Source organism: Sturnus vulgaris, chromosome 2, assembly GCF_052056855.1.
Source record: "Sturnus vulgaris isolate bStuVul1 chromosome 2, bStuVul1.hap1, whole genome shotgun sequence".
NCBI lineage: Eukaryota > Metazoa > Chordata > Aves > Passeriformes > Sturnidae > Sturnus > Sturnus vulgaris.
Window position 1 is genome coordinate 15,875,625 of NC_142244.1, and position 16,707 is coordinate 15,892,331.

Sequence of the window (16,707 nt, forward strand, 5' to 3'; positions counted from 1 at the left end):
TGAGTCTGCTTTGGTACGCAGACCAAGGCACGGTGAATAGCAACTGCCAAAATTGAATTGCTGGCCTGAACCAAAATGCTATTGTAAGACATTCTGTAAAATATTGGAAAATCACTCCAAGCCTGGAGAACAGTTTGTAAAATTTCACCTTTCAGCAGTCTGGTTTCAAGTCAGAATCTACAGTCTAACTTCTATATATGAGAAGTAACTCATGACACAGTTCTGGAATTCCTTCCAAAATGCTCCCATTATCTTCCCTCTTTTTTTGTTTCCAGCCATACTTCCCTTTAGAGAAGGAAAGATGCACTGATTTGAGGTTTTTCTTTTCCATAATACTGTCAAAAAAAGACTAAGGCATGAACATAATTTACTCCAAAAATCCTGTGCAGTGAAGGAAAGAAAAGCAATGAATCTTCCAAAGACATGATAATGCTATGGAAGAAAAATTAGATAGAAGAGAAAGTAAGAACTATTCAGGGTTTCTTCACCTAAGATTTTACAGTATAGAGAAATCAATGGAGTACAGGGTTTTTCTGTTTGTGATGATATCCAAGCTGCAATAACTGTGTAAGTCTGCTGAGATGAGTTTGGAAGAAAAGCTTAGCCAGTCCTTGTCTCTGAATTAATTGCAATGTTAAAGAACAAGTCTTCACACATCTCATACAAACACTTTAGCCTGATACATTCCAAACCTCTGAAAGGCTTTACTTTGCTGCAGTCAATGAGCACTTTAATAAAATATTGCCTCATACTCCTTCATTGAACCAGTTATGAGAGCTTTGGTGACTTAAGGAGTGCCAACCTGGTTGATGCAGGGAAGAGCTGAATTTTATCATGGACAAATGGTGTCAAGTCCCTGACTCGGGGCTTTTAGGTGAATAATATCTGAAAAACATTTACTGGCAGCTCCAGCATTTCTCCTTGCATGCTCTAGCATGGCAGTTCCTCTCACCAGTGGAGGTAGCTGCCCCATTTGAACATACACTGCCAAATCAAGCCTACCATTTCCAATAGCTCTCAGACTTCTAGGATATTTTTTAGCTTTTTGAAAAAATTCTGGGCAGTGCTGGTGGAAGAAAGTGAGCAAAAGAAAGCGAGTTTCTTTCTTTGTAGTAAAGTTTCCATGCAGACAGCAAGCAAAATCACTCAGCTCTATGGTAACAATAGATTTACAAATCTCATCACTTGCAAGGGGAAATTATTTATATACAGTTGCTTGAAAAGTAATTTGAGTTGATATTATCATTTGGCACCTCATGAAACCCTTTTCACCATTATATTATGTGAAAGTACAGTCCCATCAAATGCTATCTGCTTTTTCTTGGTCACTGCAGTGTACATCATTCATGTCATCTTCGTCATATATTGCATTTTATTTTCTTATACACGATGCCTTTGTCTTTGTGTGTATGTATCCTATGCCTTATACATCCACATACATGTGTATCTATATATAGAGAGAGAGAATCTGTGTTTGTGTCTGTGTGTACAGAATGAATGAACCTCAAATTTATGTTTCATGGTGTGGTTGTTGTTCTTTCTGGCATGAGGGATGATCACATGGCACATTTGCCAAGATGATGTGGAGTAATTTCTTTGTGGTTTCTATGAAATGCTTCCCTATATTAAACCTCTTTGTGAGTGTATTCTTACAAACTAAACAGGCTGAAAAACACTAAATAAGACATGACCTTCACATGCTGTAATAATTTTACTCTTTGCTGTGGCAACATCCTTTTTTTTGTTGTTGTTTTGGTGATGTTTTGGTCTTTCTGTTCATGATTACAATATAGCCACTTTTTAACAAAATTTGAAGTAACTTTTGCACTTATTTCATATCCTTAGGAAGGTGAGACCCTGGCTACATTCTCCAAGGGTTTTTGCCGTTTATAATTTTCCTGCAGCATCATCAGTCCCAGATGAGGTGAATCTTGCACTCCCCAGTGCCAGGCCTTCAGGCAGCTGACAAGAATTTCTGCTGCTGAGACTACATGCAGAACTTTTCATCACTGGGTGTCTCCCTGGCTGCAAATTGGTAACTTTTAGTTTCATTTCTCTACTTGAATTCTATTGCTTTACAAGTTTGTGTTCTGGGAGTGCCACACTGGTTTATAATTCTCTCTTTGAGACAGGAGCTCTGTCACAGCTCAGCACATGTAGCATCCCTTGTGGTTTGTGAGACACAGAATGGTCACTCCTGCTTTAAACTTAGAGAACTAAAATAAATCCTCTGTTGTTTTGTGCCTCTCTTTAGTTTCTTTGCAGAGAAACAGCATTGAGAGGAAAACTGGAGACCATGACTGCAAATTATCGTAAAATCTGTAATAAAGCAAAATGAACTCAAATACTTCAGGCTTACATATGACCAAGCTGTAGGAGTCCTCATCCATAATCTTTATAATTCCACCTGCTAATGAGTTCTGTGACTTACTTCTGGACCAAAATGCAGCATATCAACGTTTATGAACATTTATTGCAATTCCCTTAAAAAATCTGTGATCTGAGCCTTTGGAGTGGAGGAGTGTTGTTAAAATAGATGCTTTATAAAGAGCTGTTAGTCTTGTGCAGCCAAAGGTTTGAGAACCTAAGGGGTTACTGAGACCATTTTCCAGAGTCATTTCACATTCCTTAGGCATCTTCCTCAGAGAAAAGGAAAGATATAATACCCAGCCTAGTTTTCTCACAAATCTGTGAGACATTATGGAAAAATATTTGTTTTATTAGAGGCCAAAACAGGACATTTCATCTAAATGTTTTTTTAGAAATCGTTTTTACACTCTTGCATCTCAAGGCTGACAAATATATCAGTATAGGAACATGAATGGTAGTTGACATAAAAATGCCTGCATTTGTGTTTCTTAGACAAGCTACCTAATCAGTTTAAGGAGTTATTTATTCAAACACTTATTCAGGAGCTGAAAAAATTTCATGCTTGGAGATGCATTATTCTATGAATTGAATTTAAAACTGCAGCTGACTTCACACTGACATACAGGTCCTGGTTTAAAGAATGAGAGGTGGACTATACTTTTTCCTGACATTTTTGATTGGATTAACGTTGGGTACAAATAAAACTATTCTGTATCTCCAAACACAGACATTTTTCAGCAGGACAAAAATGCATGCTGTTTAGATACTAGATATCTGTGTCAAATGTTCCTTTTGTACATATTCTCCCAGTATATTGGCATTACTCAGGTTTAACTTACTGGAGTTCTACTTGAGGAATCTGAAAACCATTATTTGCCAGCTTCAGTTTTTTAATATTGATAGTTTTGTCACGTTGTTCATTACAACCTTCTGCTTCTCTTTGGAAAGCATTACTGCATTGGAAAGGAGCAATAGGATTTCATGACAGCAGCACGTTAGCCAAGACAATCGATTACAATTGTAATTTCTCACAGATGTTTTAACCTCGTGGGTTTAAATTGATATCCAAGTAAGTTTTAAGAGACTTCATGGAATGGATGTTCATTGCCACTCTATGTGCAGTTGTCTTCCTGACAGAACAACATATTATCTGTAAGGAAGCACCATGTGGCTTCAACTCAGATGAGACAGCACCACTGTGTACTAGATGAATTTCTCTAAAGCTGAACAGCAAAACTATAATGCACCATGCTAAAGTACATAAGAGGAAACCAAGAGTGTTATAAACACAGGTGACAGCCTGGCAGGCTTTTCTGGAGGCATCACCTGTCCTCTCAAGATGATGCATGATGAATAGTTATTGGCTGTACACGTTCTTCATCTCTACTGAGTTCTTGGTGGTGTTTGTGCTACTTATGGACTTGGGTTCTTTGGCAATACAATTAATTATGTTGTCAGTTTTGACCTCTAAAGACCTCTGCAGTAAGTTACATTCTCTTATTTTAGGCAGATGACTCTAAATCTGTGGGAAATGCATGTATTATAGGGAAGGTTTCTTAGAAGTTGTGTTTCCCACTGGGCTTTAATAGCAGTTGACATATGGCCTCGTGTTATGTGTAAAAGTTAGAACTGCACAAAACCCGCTCCAACTCACATGAAATCTATTAACAACTGGCTTAAATAAGAAATCTCACACAGAAATTCAAGTACAGGCATTTTTCCTGGGGTCATGGAGAGATTTGGGCTTTGCTAATGTTATTCAGTAAGTTGGTCGTGCCTTGGGTTTTGCAAACTGATTTGCCACTTTTCACCAAAATATCCTGGTATTTGATATTTTGCTGAAATATCGGTGGGAAATTTTGTAAAAGTGGGTTATGATGTAATGCTTCCACTGGGGAAGAAAAGTTTAAGAGAAGGAAGAAAAATGGGTTTCTTATGTGAGACAGCTTTTCCTTTTAAAATGCAAATACCGAGGTCACTAGAGGTAAGTTTAACACTTATTTCTTAATAAGCCTAGATGGTGACACTCTTGCAATGCGATGGGTGTCCTAGTGAGACATACTTGCATTTGCAAAAAACCCATTTTCTTGAGGTATTATTGAAAATATGCTATTTCTTTAACCCACCTGTGGGCTGTTGATTGATTTTGACTACTGATATCTTTTTTCCCCTCATTTTTTAATCTACACTAGAAGTGTTTGGTTTGTTGTTGTTGTTGGGGTTTTATTTAATCCTATTTCAACTGTGATTTCTCAACTGCTAGGGCAACATTTTCCAGTAGACTGAACTCAGAATTTTACAACTGGAGGTAAAAGCTGATCCACTACCCAGGCTGTAAACTACCCAGTTCCAACACAACACATTGTCAAACAACTCTAATTTATGCAACCTTTGTGAGGTAGGATGGGAAAAATATCATTATTATCTAGTATGTTAAAGCAGAAGTGTAACTTAATGCTGTTGACAATAAGACACTGAAAATTAGGGTGCTGAAGACCTGACCTTGACAGGTGTGAAGCAATTGTCCTACAGGTCTGGCCAAGTTCATTTGTTCTCTGATGAACATCCTAATATGGTCAAGAATATTCTAAGTTTTCTTGTTCCCCTGCAGTCACTGAAGCAAAATACTTCAGTGCTCTTCTGAACAGCTCAATCATAGGTAGGCTTAGGCAGTATGGAAAGAAAAACAGACCTGGTAACAAAGAAAAAAAATGTTTTATGCCCTTAGTGAATGCTGGCTATTCACCTCAAACACTGTGTAGTTCTCATGCCACCTGTTAAAAAAACCTGTAGAAAAAACTAGGTTCATTGGGGAATAAACAAAAGTCACACAGAATAAAGTAGAATTACAAGATATAATTTAATAAAAATTTCTGCATGTTTGGGTTTTTTATCATAGTGCTAAACTGACCTCGGTTTTCATTGTCACAGGATGAAAAAACAGAGAGTTATTGATGTAGAAGCAAGTATAAAAAGATACAGGCACTTCTCCTGTAGTGTAAATGTCATATTGTTGTTTTCTGCTTATAGTAGCATAGATTCCTATGAAGACTCTCTGGTTTCATGTTTCAAGAGAGGAAAAAATTGTATGCCTATATTCAAAATACTTGATATACAGAAAACCAAAACAGATCATTGATTTGGTCCATGACATGATTGTGTTTTACTCCAGGCATTATTGTATTAATAATTCTAAAATCTTTGAAATGTCTCATTCAAGTTAGATGGGCTTTGTTTTAATTGCATAGAATAATGAGAATGTATTAATCATCTTTTAAAGTTAAAAATGAAGTGCAAATAATAATGACTTCATGTACAGCAATGAAGCTTTATGATTTCAGAATGTATATTTTCCTTTTCCTCTTCTCTTCTAGTTGGAGGTCAGCACTACAGACACTAAATTTGAAATTGTGCCCGCAGTCCTGAAAAAAACATTACACATTATTTTCTTTTCCATAAAAATTCACTAATTCAACACTGAGTGCCTCAGTGGTTAAAAGAAAAGAGCAGAACCGTCTGTCACAATTCCCACACAAACAACAGTGAGGAGCCAGAACTCTTCCTGTAGTTACATATTTTATGGCCATCCTTTGTGAAATATTTTATTATCCAAGATAATACATCAGGCAAGCACAGTGACTAATAGCTGCACTTTTTTTGACATTTTTGGATTTATTTTGACTCATTTTGAGAGGTGTTATACAGTTCTTAATTTTAATATTTTGGATTTTCATCACAGGCTTGGCATTTGCTCATTTGGCTTTTCTTTTTCCAATAATTATCTTTTTCTTATGCAGCTTGTTTCAATTGATTTCCAAAAAGATACACATTTATATTGGATATCTAAAATGATGAGATGTCTTCAGTATTAATGCATTGATTGCCACGACAATTGCAGAAATTGGCCATGAGGTCTGTGAACTGAGAGATTGTATTAGTGGTACTCATTTCCTTTGGCTTTTAGACCTGTGAAGATGAGTAAATTTCTCCACTGAGTTCCAAAGAACAACATCTGCCTGCACCCTTGAGAAGTAACAATCTCAGCAAGCAACAGTGGTCATGTCTGCAGAGTTCCCCTGGTCTTCCACGCTGACAGAATTTTCTGCCTGATATTTGTTTATCTGTACACTCATGGATAAATGAAATATCTTTTAAATTATGCAGTTTTCTTGAGCATAGAAAATACAACTAATATATCTGCTAGTTATTTTTTAAAAAAACCTCTCTAATCAGCCCTATTAGGCCAAATATTACGAGGTAAATTGGTTAATTTGCAGCTATCACTGTGAGCGAAGTCGAATCATTTAAAGAGAACTTAGATGGGCTGACCAAATAAGCAGTATAAAATAAATAATTGCTTTAATCTGTTTCCCCTTCTTGCTACCCCTCCCAGTTTCTTGAGGTTCATTCCTTCATTTCTTCTTTCCTTACATTTGTTTGTGGTTTTCTCCACCTGTCTCTCTTCTTCTTTACATCTCTCAGGTCTCCTCCAAGGACAGCCTTTCTATGTTTAACTATCATTTTTTCAAGGCATATGCTCTCAATATATACATCAAGAAAAAGGAAAACATAATTTACCATCACTCTCTCTGCAGGCTATATGAGTTCCATTTTCACATTGTCATTTATGTTTTAAAACCCCTCAGATTCTTCTCCACCCAGGTGTGCTTCCTTTTAGGACCCTAGGTACAGCAGAATAATGTGATTACTCAAGGAACTGCAATTCAGGTTAGAATTGGAGATAAACACAAGATTTCTGTTGAGGGCCAAGAAAGTATGGAGCAGAGAAATTCAAAGCAAGGAGTCAGGCTGAGGAGGCAAACACCAAGAACCAACCAAAAACCCAGCAATGGTCTGGCTGAGAGGTTTGAGAGTTTCCTGCATCATGCCTGTGCCTGCATTTCCAGATGGTTCACTGACACATCCATCCCATCTGGAGTGGGAGCTTGTTCTCACCAGCATCTTTAACCTTTTTCACACCAACCATTCATGAGCAATATACTTGTTGTGCTTCCTCATCCATGATGAAGTAAAAAGCATCTGGTAAATAGAGCTTGCCACAGAGTCCAAAATAGTTTCCAATGAAGCATTTTTTTTTTTAACTACAAAGGGTTAAAATATCTAATTTCTACCCCACTGTCCCAAACAGTATCACTATGTGTCTTTCTTTTTCATACATTCCTTCTTTTTATTTCTCTGCCTTATTTAGGTTTCCAGTCCTAGTCAAGGTGGAAAACACTCCTAACTGGGAAGCTGATGTGAATAGACATTTAGGTGACATGACAATATAGGAGAAAAGAGCTGTAGCAGGCAGGAAAAACAAAGTATGATATAATGCTAAAAAATGTCTCTTGTTCAGGATGTCCGCACAGTTTAAAACACAATGAAATCAGTTTCATATGGCAATTTTATAGAAAAATCACCTATAACTACCATTCGGTTTTACAGTGTTTTTCGGTATTTTTTTACTTTTGTGAAAGGGGATTGCAATCTTCTTCTGACCATTGAAAAATATTTCCATTCTACTCTTGTTCACTTTAAATACATTTCACTGTTCAGGCCTTTCGCTAGCTGGGTAAAACGTTTCAGATCTGAACTCTGTCACTCCATTGACTGAACTTTGCAATTTAAAACTAATGTGCTTGCTGCACTGTCTACAGGCACTCCTAATGGACAACTTTAACATTGTTTAGATGCCAGGTAATTTGTTACAACCTGAATTTCCTCTTCTACTTAATGGCTGAAAGTTTAATGTTTGCCATCAAAACCAGTGGTCTGTTGAACATTGATCCATGTGAGAACAGTGAACCTGTGTCTCTGCAAATTTGTAAGTCATCTAAGAGGCAAAGCAAAGCTGACCTCGTAATGTCAAATCCCATTTAGAGCTGGGGAATAGGTTGGAAAGAAGGTACTTGATATCTTTTGAGCTGTATTAAAAATACACTACTGTGCAGAAGGATGAAAGCCTCAGTAAATTAATGTAGGGAGTCTGGCCTTTCCAAATAATTTATAGTTGAATTTTGTCTTTTAAGAGGAATTGGATGTAGTTAATAAGTGTGGTGACTTCAGTAAACAGTTTCTGAGCATACAGGCTTCCAGATAAGTGTTAGAAGCTGTAACTTTGCCCTTCTGTGTGCACCATTTTATTTTAAATTGTCTTTCCTTAAACCTCGTTAGTAAATGCACTTTCTAACTTTACTCAAATGTGGTAACTCACATCGCTTAACTAAAGCTTCCATTTCGAGTTGAAATAGGTACCTAACTACATTTTACTAAAATATGAAGTTTTCATTTAATCTATATTTTACCTAAATTATTCTTATTCACTGGCTTCAGACCACAGGAGCACCTAGGCATAGAGTCATGAGGCTGGCACCACTCAAGACTGGTGGTTCCATTTCTCTTCCAGGGTCTGCATTGTCCTCACTCAATAAATTCACTCTCCTGGATGTCAGCTATGAAACTCTTGGGGCTTCCAGACTTGCACCTTTAAGACACGACTCAAAGAGCTTGCAATTGGCTGCATAATTTGTTTGGCTAAACTAGCAGGCATTGTTGCTGTTAAATTATTTTTTGCATAATGGGAATTGAATTTTTGAGGACTTTTTTTTTTTAAAAAAAAAAGCTTAATAACTGAAAATGAAAATGTTTAGGCAATAAAGCTTTTGCCTGTAAGTCTCACAAAAGCTCTGAGCCAATGCAAGAGAGATCTTCATCCACTCTCTTTCCAGAGTGTCACTGCACTGTTTTAAACATATATATGCTGGCAACACCCGGGGCAGGATTTGAAATGGAAATCAAAAGTTCTTTTGAAGGGCAGTAGCAATTTATCAGAATTGTCAGAGACCACTGAAGAGGATGGTTGCTGGATATGAAAACAAGATGTGACTCTGATGGTTGTGTGTGCTAATATATTTATGAATTTGGGCAGAAAGATGATCGGACACTTCATCTGTGCATAATGCAATTTCATGCAGATTCTCACCAGTTGTGACCTCTTTGCATTGCTCCAGAATGTTATGCCTGAAATAGCTTGCCCTCTTCATCCCAATATTTTTTATTAGGCTTCTGCTGTGGCCAAAACCTACAAAATCTAACTATGCAGCCTGTGGAGCGCAGTGCTTTCTGAGGAATTTAAATGGAGCCAAAAAGCAGGCTCCAATTAGACAGCTTGCTACATTCTCACCATGCAGAGGAGACAGCATGTAAACTACCCATATGCATTAATTATAATCTCCTCCCCTACTTTCCGTTTTTCACCTTGCCAACTCTCTCTCCCCAAAATGAATTCTCCTGCCCTTCCTTTGTGGCTCAGATTAGGAGGTTTTGCCCCCTGAAATTAAAAGGAGATGGGCACAGCCAAAAAAAGGCTGGTCTGTGGGGACCCAATCAGGCTGGTGTGTGTGGTTGGTTTGTTTTTGTTTTTCACTGAGTCATTGGTGGTTAAGTGGGGAACAATTAGTGTTTTCATAAAACTCAGACCTAGGGCTGAGGAGAGAGCAGGAAGCAATATATCTGTGGTGAGTAAGCCTTAAGAGCCATAATTTCCCTGTTTGTTTCAGTTCAGATGAGTGCCACCCTGTTGTTTGCTTTATAAACTGTTTAATAAACTGTAATATTTATTAACAGCAATCCATTAAGATAATGTCCTTTGAGACCTTTCCTGTACAGTCAGTGCTCTGCACTTCAATGAGGAACCCAGTTTTATTTTCCTCTTGTTTCTTGTTTTGCACCAATTCAGAAACTTTAATGATTTTATCGGAACTTTTATACCATGCTGCATAGAGAAAGAGATCTTAAAGCTGTTTAAACAACCTCTGCCAGCTTCAGATGTGTCATAGAGAAAAATAATGAAGTCAAAAATATGTGTACGTGAGCCCCATCGTCTGAAATTGTAACAGCTCAATTTCCTTGCTAGGATGTGGGAAAATTTGCTGTGCTATGTCATGTGGTGGATCGAGGTGGGAGGTAGCACAGGTGGTCATAACAACTGCAAAGGTTTTATTACAGAAGGCTCTGCTCATTTTTAATAAAATTGTCCTTGAAACCCAGCTAGCCAGAAATTAATAGGAAGCTTGCAATGATCTTTTTTTCCTCAGGAAAGCACTCTGAAATTTCACATAGTGAAAGTCACTTATCAGTGCATCTAAACCAAGTTTTATTTAAAAATACAGTTTTTAATTAAAGTTTGCAATTCTGAGCCTGCTGCTAGTACCTGATATCTTGCTAAAAGGTCACAGCACTGGTGGCATTAATGGCACGAGGACCTGATATAGGAGATTATGAATGTTCAGGCTGGGTTTCAGTGCAGGTTTATCCTTAGGAGGGGCTGCAGCCATTCCTGGCTGAGGGCAGGATGGAAGGGAGGCGCTTGTTCTGTGTCATGGCTGTTGTCACTGGAACCAGATCTTTTCCTAGGGTGGGTGTGAGCAGGGAAGGGGCAAATGCTTGTCCTTGGTCTCAGCTCCCTCCTTTGAGGAGGATGCTGCTCCAGCAGCCCCAGCAGTGGTGTGGTGGGCAGGGTGGGGATAGTGACTGGGGGGCAGCCACACCCCAGCCCCTGGAGATAACTGGGGCAAAAATCACCACCTCCCTGCCCAAGCTCACTCTTCACCTGACAAAAGTGACTTTGCCTGTACTGCTGGAAAGCCTTGAACTGGTTCCAGCTGTGTCTTGAGATGTAAACAGAAGATCCTTGAGCTGCTTTCCTGCAGCTGACAGCGATATAGGGGGACTGTGGAGCTTTGGGCGCTTGCCAGAGGAGAGGGGAGATGCAGCTTTTCTCAGAGTGGTGTTGCAGAGAGCTAAAGAGAAGCAAATTTAATTTGGAAGCTGTGAAAGGACTTTATGAAGAGAGGCAGAAGTAGATGTTTATGCCATGTTTATTCTTGGGGGGAGGGCTGGCATTGCTGTATTCTGAGCTCCTGAGGCAGCCCAGTGTCACATCTGAAGAAGCAAAGCAGAATGATGAACTTTGCACAGAACTTGAGTAATTTTAGTTCTGCCTGAGCCAGCAACCTGAAGCTGCTGCTGTGCATGGCAGGCAAAGGACAAGGCTTGAAAATCCTCCAGTTTGGCATGGAGGAAGATGCTAAGGAGGCCTTAGAGCCAATGTTCTCCAGCAGTAAGCACAAGACTAAGCCATCTGCAAACAACCCCAAGGATAGATTGGGCACAGCCTTATTACTCTGGTCATAACTCTGAATTGCTATTACTTTAAAAATATATTGGTCTAGTGAAAGCTGAAATTAAGTGGAACATATTGCCACTGCCCTCAGGGATCTGGCATGGAACCACCACTGAAAGCAGAAATGATCATTTGCAAACAGAACAGAAAACAGAGTTCTGAGAGCAAGAGGCACTCACTTCAGAACATCTGCCAGATGAGCCATGGCATAAGCTGCAGTGTCAGATTATGTGTGTTGGGCTGTTGGGTTTTGTTGCTATTTTCTTTTAAAATTGCTGTTTGGTCTCATATAAAGCCATGAATCTTTGCCAAAGACAGAGCTGAGGGTGAGGATCCAGATGAAGTAATTATGTCTAGCACAGGTCTCAGAGAGAATATATTTCCAGACTCGTGTTATCAATATGAAAGTGAGTTAGCAATAGCAGATTTTTCTAAAAGTACAAAGGTGGTCAGAATGCTTCAGAAAATAAAGAAATAAATAAAAGAGCACATTTAAAAGGTTTCTGTTAAGGAATGCAAAATCTGAGCCATGGCTTCAGCCACATTGAGGTAACCACCATGCCAAAAAATACTGCCTGCAATAGCTAAAAGTAGCCATAGAATGAGATTTTAAAATAATCTCTCTGTTTAATTTTCCTGTATAGAGAAGAAACTGCTTGTTATAAACAATTATTCTTATTTCTATGAATTATCCTTTCTGTAAAAAGAGAAACCAGGTAAACTTTCTAATTTGGAGTCTTGGGAACTGCAACAGTTTCCAAAGAAGAAGTCTATGGAAATTGATGGTGACCAAGAGAGGCCTTAGGTAGGTCACAGTGATACCAAAAAAGGACTTTTGTCATTGCAGAGAAATTCTTGCTAAGGCAGAAGAGGTTATGTCAGCGTAAGGCAAAATGAGAGGGAAGCAAAGGTCTTTGTGCCCAAGACAGTTTTATATGGGCAATAACCTCCCCTTGATGAGCTGGCTGAGCCAGGGAATGTGATTCTTTTGGTGCTAATGAGCTTTCTGCTGCCCCCAAGCAGGTGAGACAACACAGGGTGTCTCAGAGATTAGCTGACTAGAGTTAGGAACTTGCTTTCTTGTGCTGGAGACCTTTTATTATGCTGACTTCTATTAGGGCTGTGTTTGGTTGAGGAAGTGGAAAACTGTTATTCTAAGAAGATCTTTGTGCAGAGGTCTGTGTTAGAGGTTCAAGGCCAAGCAATAGATCTTAGAAACTGAATGAGTTTCTCAACATTGCTTTTTTGTTGCTCAGCAGCCAGGAAAACAACCTAAGGATAATGGCTTTTGAGAAAGGTAAAGACTAAATAACTTTCGGTTTTCTCATTAAAATCTCCTCATTATTTAAAAAGGTATTTGCCTAAGACAGCAAGCTGCTTTTTTGTATTTCAGACTTCCTCTGAACTTGGGCTTCTGAAAAGTTTGTGCTGTTAAGCAGCCAGAAAGAGCAAAGAAATGGAAGGAACTGCTTGCTCAAAGTAACAAAGCACACCCAGGAATTAAATCCAGGCTGCATTATTCTCCCACCCTACATGCAGCCTGAGGATACTGATTTGGCCAGCGCTAGGCTACTCTGTATTAGTGAGTGACACATAGTCTTCATGCTTATGAAAAAAGTACAGTCACCGATAAGAGTCTGGATATGCCTTGTCCTTTTAACAACAAAGCTAACGACTGGAGCAGGCTTTGCATGTAAATGAGATTCTCTTCAGGTTTCAAATCTAATCAAAGTGGAATTCAGCTTCCTTCTAAAGGATATGCAAACTAGTTGGTCAAACATCCTTCAGCCTCTAAGTTTATCACCAGCCTGACGTCAGTCTGGAAATCCCAACTTTCTTAAGAGATGATAAATTTTATCTGCCAATCTCTTCCACTGAATAAACTCTGTTTGATCTGCATTAATCACACTTGGCAGAAGCTGTTCAAGCCTCCTAGCAGCAATCCTAGTGAACAGCTTGGCATCATTGCTTAATAATGAAGTGGAACAGTATGAAAAAAAACCATGAAGGAGCCTCCTTTTCATTGCCACCCCAAAGTTAATGAAACACACATTAAAATGTATGGTTTGAAATATTCAATAGATCTGAAACTGTCTTCTTGTAATCATATTATTGCTCTCAAGGGCAAAACATATCTCTTTCTTTTTCACTTTTCTGCTATAATGCTATGTGTCAGAAGTGCACGGAAAGAGAAATACTTCTGTAATTTTTGGTACTCTATATAATTTTAATAAATGAGTGTTCAATGTCCTGAATTAATCTTCACACATTTTTCCCAAGAATGTTTGAGTCATTGTCGCTTTCACTCCAATATGATAAAGCACAGCTCAGAGCTCATGGCAATTCCTGCCATTTTCTTTAGGAAGGAGAGAGGGCCTGGGACAGTTCTGTGCATCACTTCAGCCCAACAAACCCTATTTTGGGGGGGCTCTCTGGATATTTGAGCAGTGGCTGGAACACATACTGAGAATTTCCTCCAAAATGCTCTGTCTGGTCACAGGCTCTCATCCAACAAATGCTTCAAAACCTTTTTAAGTGACTTTGCTTGGGTGTGTGGCTGCACTAAACTCAGTGGGACTGCTGACATGGGGAAATTCCAGTACAGAAATAAGGAATTGATAGAAACATCTATTAGAGTACTCAGGGAGAGTGAGAAATGTGCTCCTGGGGGGTTACATAGCACCTGCCTTGGTTTTGAATAAATGGGAAGAGGGAGTAATAAAGAAAGTGAGAGGGAAATACAGAAAGTGGAGTCACAGCACTGAAAAATGAGATGTAAGAATGGAAGAGAAAAGAGCAGAGGAGACAAAGTGCAAACAGTGAAAATATTTGGTTTGCTCATGGCTAGATGGGGAAAGTAATGTGTTTTAAGAAGGGAAAGATCTTTTCCAAAACCTCCCATACAGTTTCTGGATGTGCAGGGCTCACTCAGCAATGACTCTCAATGTTCTACTGAAGAATCTCTCTTGTAAAAAGAACATTGGCAAAACCAGCGTGATTGACAAAGGGAAAAACACCAATTAACTTTTTCCCCCTAAAATGATGGTACACTTCTCCAGGAACAATAGAAATATTTCCATGTTAGGAATGCAGAGATGAAAGGATAACATGGCAGATCTTTATAAATGTTCATTCATCTCAGCTTAAGCCTTGAATTTTCGAGACTAAAAGACAACTTAAACACAGGTTTTTTGAAGCATCATCATCATTTTGTGATCCTCTGGGCCTTTTCCTAAACTTTTATTTCTGAAGGTCGAAGTTGCTTTAGAATATATTAATAAATAGAAAAAGCATATTCCATCCTAGTATTCCAACAGATTCAGTGAATCCGTCCTGCTAAAATATTCCCCTTCCTCTAGCCTATAATATGCATTACTATTGGGTTTTTTCTAATTAAAACCTGTGTAATTTGAATCCTGAGAGACATCCTATGAAATCATGTAACATTGTAGTTAAAGTAACAATGAACCTTCCTCTTTTTTCCTCAGGAATTTATTGCATGCACAAAAGTTTATTACAGAAAGGTAAGGCTTAGAACGAATTTAAAAATTTAAAAATGAGGGCATGAACAAGACATTAACATGATGCATGTGATTTTTTCTGAAGTTTGTATATTCAGACAAGGAAATCAAGAAGGGATTAATTAAGTTATCACATTTTGGAAGATATATATAAATACTTTGGTTTAGTGCTGGCCACAGAAGCTACTTTCATTCTTAAAACAATCAAACAACTTAATTACTGAAATTTCAATTGGATACTTAAATTTTCACATTAGACACTTGGAAGTCTATGAAAATATTTAATTAATTACCAGTGGGCCAAAATATTTCCTATCACTGGTAACATTAGTAACTAGTGTTTTCTTTCTTGCAGACACCTACGCTGATGCCTCATTAATTTACAGGGATTTGCTGCATATTCATCTCCCCGGAAATATACTTTTGGCTATGCCTACAAATAACTTACATTTTTAATTCTATTTCATTAAAGAATTGCAGTATCCATATGGCTCTATCTATGTAATGCATACTATATTAATTCAAATTACTCTCCCCTCTCTAAGAAACTGTCAGTTTAATGAGATATCACAAATAAAGTGCAATCTGAAAAAAAAACCTCTCACCTATAATTGCTCAAAGCATGCATTCTCTCTCCAAGCTTCATTTTCACTGCATGTATAATGTTTTTAAAGTGGTGTTGAATGTAATGCCTTTTACTCTGAATACTCTTCACTTTCTGGCTTGAGTTTCCTTCTTGATGTAAGAGGGAAAAGTTGAAATTGCTTCCAGACGTGTAGGAAAAGCACTGGAATACAGATTAAATTCTTTACAAGGCTTTGATAAGTCAGGAGTCCACTATCTCAGAAGCAGTAAGGCTAATCAATAATGAGGCAATATTAATTAATTCATGGGCTTGTACTGAGTCTTCCTTTTACAAACTTATGTATAAATCTGTGTGTATATATATATATATATATATAAAAGCATATGAAGTGACTAAGGCCATATTCTTTTGTCTCCGTTATTCAAAGGAGTGTTTTATAAAGCCTCTACTGAAAACCAAATCTGACCACAAAAAAATAGGAAGAATGTAACAAAAGGAAAGAATGTATATGATGAGAAAGAAATGTATGAAAGAAGACCCATCAAAAAAGTATGGACCCAGAATAAGAGCCAGTGTGGAAACAAAAATTATGGATAAAATTTTTAAAAGCATTTTATTCCCAGGTTCCAAAATGGTAAATTACACTGAATTGAATTTTACATCCATCTCCTGGAATATCTACTCTCAGACACATTTTAAACCCAGGAGTCTAAAAGCAACTATTGCCCAAGTGTATTTTTGTTAGGAACTTTTGTATCTAAATGTAGATGGTGAGACAAAGAGTCATTTATAATGGCATGATATATACATACTGGCAACCACAGTATCTCAAATTTATTTTTTTTAATGTTTTTTTTGAGGGTTGTGTAAATGGCAAGGTTCCTTCAATTTCTGTTCTCTTAAAACAACTGTGTGGTTGGAAAAGGATCATTTATGAGGAGTGGTGCCGTTTTGGAAACATGCAGCTTTTAGTATCAATCTGAATTTTTCAGATAAAGGGTAAAAATTGTATTGGGTAATATAGAACACAGAAGACCTTTTCA

At 37.9% G+C, this 16,707-nt stretch overlaps 1 protein-coding gene across 1 annotated transcript in view; it reads left to right on the plus strand.

Moving 5' to 3' along the window:
• Positions 1-1,038: 1,038 nt before the first annotated feature.
• LOC106862202 (uncharacterized) overlaps positions 1,039-16,707 on the plus strand; it is a 94,247-nt gene continuing 78,578 nt past the window's right edge. The window contains exon 1 of the mRNA XM_088157840.1: positions 1,039-2,035. The gene's annotated coding sequence lies outside the window, so the exon portion shown is untranslated. The remainder of the gene's footprint in view (positions 2,036-16,707) is intronic.